Here is a 4,561-nt window from a genome sequence, read left to right on the forward strand (position 1 = left end):
TATCTGAATATTTTTTTTCACTGAAATTAAGTATCTGAATTTTTTTTTTTCACCGAATTTAAGTATCTGAATATTTTTTGCACTGAAATTAAGTATCTGAATATTTTTTTCACTGAAATTAAGTATCTGAATTTTTTATGCTCTTAAATTAAGTATCTGATTTTTTTTTTCACTGAAATTAAATATCTGAATATTTTTTTGCACCAAAATTAAGTATCTGAATGTTTTTTGCATGAAATTAAGTATCTGAATGTTTTTTGCAGTAAATTAAGCATCTGAATATTTTATTCACTGAAATTAAGTATCTGAATTTTTTTTTGCACTGAAATTAAGTAACTGAATATTATTTTTCACTGAAATTAAGTATCTGAATATTTTATTTTCACTGAAATTATGCATCTGAATATTTTTTTTGCACTGAAATTAAGTATCTGAATATTTTTTTCACTGAAATTAAGTATCTGATTTTTTTTTTTGCACTGAAATTAAGTATCTGAATTTTTTTTTTCACCGAAATAAAGTATCTGAATATTTTCACTAAAATTAAGCATCTGAATATTTTTTTCACTGAAATTAAGTATCTCAATATTTTTTTCACTGAAATTAAGTATCTGAATTTTTTATGCTCTGAAATTAAGTATCTGAAGTTTTTTTTTTCCCACTTAAATTAAGTATCTGAATTAATTTTTTTTACTGAAATTAAGTATCTGAATATTTTTTTTCACTGAAATTAAGTATCTGAATATTTTTTGCACTGAAATTAAGTATTTAAATATTTTTTTGCACTGAAATTAAGTATCTGAATTTTTTTTTTCACTGAAATTAAGTATCTGAATTTTTTTTTTGCACTGAAATTAAGTATCTGAATATTTTTTTTCACTGAAATTAAGTATCTGAATTTTTTTTTTTCACCGAAATTAAGTATCTGAATATTTTTTGCACTGAAATTAAGTATCTGAATATTTTTTTCACTGAAATTAAGTATCTGAATTTTTTATGCTCTTAAATTAAGTATCTGATTTTTTTTTTTTTCACTGAAATTAAGTGTCTGAATTTTTTTTTTTTTTTTAATTCCATTTGTCAGTAGGAATAATTAAATAAATATAAGGTTCAAATAAATTCTTACGAAATATTTGCACTTTTCTGTTTTGTTTTGTAAATACAATCTAGTATAAGATGCCAATGAAATACATAAAAAGCCACATTCTCTGAACTGAATACACATTTCAGCAGAAGCCAAGAATGTTTTCAAAAAGAACAGAATCTTTTAGATTTTAAAACACAACTTGAACTTTGCTAACTGGAAGGGTTAGCTGCTGTTAGCTTGTTGGCTAAAACAGTGTTTCTCAAAAAGTGGGGCGGGCCCCCCACTTTTTGCTTTTTGCTTCGCTTTGCTTTTTGCTTCGCTTTCCGGGGGGCGCATGGAATCATTCCTAGGTGTTTATTTTTTCTTCAGGTTAGCACATGAAACAGGTGGAACTAATGTTTTAGCGTTGGAGCATTCTGGACTCATTTTAGGGTTTAGGTTTGGAGAATGGACAAGGATTGGACTGGAAAAGAAAAATGTGCAGTGTTTCTGTTTTTGCACAGTTTGTGCAGTTTGTACTTTGATGTTCTCAGATGTGCAACAGCCGAACACGCTAACCGAATTGCGCCACAGAGACTGTATGAGGGATGAAATACAGTTAAAAGAGTAGAGACGATGCTGGCAGGTTTGGCTTCATACAGTCCTTTTTTTGTGGATACTACACAATATCATACTATTTTAAACTGTAATCTAAATAATATGAAAACACAATTCGTACTAGTAGTCGGTCCTTCACTGGGTAAAAACCCATTAAATATTTTTGCACTGATTTATCTTCATTTCTTTTAATTCCCATTATGAGACTTTTTATCAGGTATATATTGAACAAATCATTGTTCTAACTGTGTTTAATATGTATATTTGTGTGTGTACATTTTGAAATTTGTGCCTTTTCTGTTACTTTACGTAATTATACTTGAATGGAGTAACTATGACACACAATAATTCCTCTTGGGATTAATCATGTATTACCATAAATGAACCAGTCGTCCCTGGGTGGGCTCGAACCACCAACCTTTCGGTTAACAGCCGAACGCGCTAACCGAATTGCGCCACAGAGACTGTATGAGGTGCAGAATACAGTTAAAAGAGTAGAGACGATGCTGGAAGGTTTTGGTTTTATACAATCCTTTTTCTTTTTTTTGTGAATGCTACATAATATCATACTATTTTAAACTGGAATTCAAATAATATGAAAATAAAATTATTAGTAGTAGGTCCTTCACTGGGTACCATCCCATTTGTCTGCATTTCTTCTCATTTTCATATCGATAATATTTCAATCAGTCAATCAAACTTTATTTCTATAGCACTTTTCATACATGGTACATGTAGCACAAAGTGCTTCACAACAAAACCCCCCACAGTCCCGCAGTTGCAAATAAAAATACAAGCAATCAAAGTAAAATTTATAGTAAGAGTTTAATTAAAAGCTAGCCTAAAAAGATAAGTTTTAAGTTTACTTTTAAAAATATGAACACTTGCAGCGGACCTCAGGTCCTCAGGTAGGCTGTTCCATAGTTTGGGGCCATAAAAGCTGAATGAGGCCTCACCATGAGTCTTAGTGTGGACTCTAGGAACAGTTAAGAGATTACTACCTGAGGACCTGAGGGTCCGAGAGGGCTCATATGTTAAAAGCAAATCAGATAAATAAATAGGGCTAAGACCATTAAGAGTTTTAAAAACCAATAAAAGCTCTTTAAAACTGATCCTGAAGCTCACAGGAGCCAGTGCACAGACCTGAGCACTGGTGTTATATGCTCTCTCTTTCTGGTCCTCGTCAGCAGTCGGGCTGCAGAGTTCTGGAGCAGCTGCAGCGGTGCAGTGGTCTTCTGGGGAAGACCAGAAAGGAGAGCGTGACAGTAATCAATTCGACTTGAGACAAAAGCATGTATCAAAGTCTCTGCACTGGCTCGAGAGAGAAATGGTCGTACTCTGGCAATATTTTTTAAATGATAAAAACCAGTTTTGGTGACAGACCTGATGTGTGGCTCAAAGCTAAGCTCACAATCTAGTAAAACACCCAGACTTTTAACCCTCTCAGAGGAGCCGAGTGAATGGGTTTGGAGCTTAGCTTTGAGCCTCTCCCTCTGAGCCTCAGGACCAACAATTAAAACCTCAGTTTTGCCCTGGTTGAGCTGGAGGAAGTTTGCTGCCATCCAGGACTTAATATCTAAAATACAATTAAAAAGGGTGTCGATGGGGCTGAGGTCATCTGGAGACACGGCAACATAAAGTTGAGTGTCATCAGCATAACCATGAAAGTTAATGCCGTGTCTCCTGATGACCTGTCCTAGAGGCAACATATAAAGGTTAAAAAGGGTTGGACCTAAAATTGACCCTTGGGGAACACCACGATCCATTTTGCACCTTTTTGATGAGTGTTCCCCAATACTAACATAAAAATCCCTGTTTGTTAAAAATGATTCAAACCAGTTAAAAACAGACCCAGAGAGACCAACTGTGTTATGTAATCTGTCTAAAAGAATGTGGTGGTCCACAGTGTCAAACACTGCCGTAAGATCCAACAGGACCAAGACGGCAAGCTTTTTGTTGTCCATGTTGGATCTAATGTCATTTAAAATTTGAACCAGTGCCGTCTCTGTACTATGGTGTGCTCTAAAACCAGATTGATAAAATTCTAAAATGTTGTTAGAATTAATAAAATCGTTGATCTGGTTAAAAACAATTTTCTCTAAAATTTTACTTAAAAACGGCAGGTTGGACACAGGTCTGTAGTTACTGGCAAGGGAGGGGTCCAGTTTATGATTCTTGAGAAGGGGTCTGACCATGGCGGTTTTAAGAGCTGTAGGAAAGACCCCTGTCTGCAATGAATAATTTACAATATTAAGAACATCATCATCGATAAATGTAAAAATCGATTTAAAAAGAGACGTGGGAATGGAATCTAAAAAGCAAGTGGTTGTTTTTAACTGTAAAACGACTTTGTTAAGACTCTCAGCATCAACCAGGGCAAAATTCTCCAAAGTAGCAGATAAGACAGTGGATCTGAGATAAAAGCATTGCCTGGCTGTGGTTGCTGACCTGATCTGACCTGATAGACTGTATTTTACTGGTGAAGTGACTTAAGAACATATCACAGTTGGGCATATTTGAAGGAGCACTGTTGTTGAAGATGGGGTTAATTACCGAGCTAAATGTGGAAAACAGGACCTTTGGATTATGGCGGTTGTCATTTATAAGTTTGGAGAAATATGAGTGTCTTTCTTCCTTCAGACAGTTATTGTAGTTTTTAAGTTGTTCCCTGTAAATTTCATAATTGACTGTGATTTTATTCTTGCGCCACTTTCTTTCTGCTTTCCTGCAATTTTTCTTGAGATTTTTAGTTTTTTCATTTTTCCATGGGCAGTTTTTATTTTACCCATTTTTACTTTTAAAGGGGCTACAGCATCGAGAGTAGATTTCAATTTATTATTAAAATTGTCAACAATAAAATCACAGGAAGAGGGTAAA

The 4,561-nt window shown here is 34.0% G+C and overlaps 1 non-coding gene across 1 annotated transcript; it reads right to left on the bottom strand.

The window, feature by feature from the left end:
- Positions 1–2,074: 2,074 nt before the first annotated feature.
- On the bottom strand, positions 2,075–2,149 carry trnan-guu (transfer RNA asparagine (anticodon GUU)). Its single transcript has one exon. It is a non-coding gene; the product is annotated as a tRNA-Asn (tRNA).
- Positions 2,150–4,561: the final 2,412 nt, after the last annotated feature.

This window comes from Sphaeramia orbicularis, chromosome 18 (assembly GCF_902148855.1).
Source record: "Sphaeramia orbicularis chromosome 18, fSphaOr1.1, whole genome shotgun sequence".
Classification (NCBI taxonomy): Eukaryota; Metazoa; Chordata; class Actinopteri; order Kurtiformes; family Apogonidae; genus Sphaeramia; species Sphaeramia orbicularis.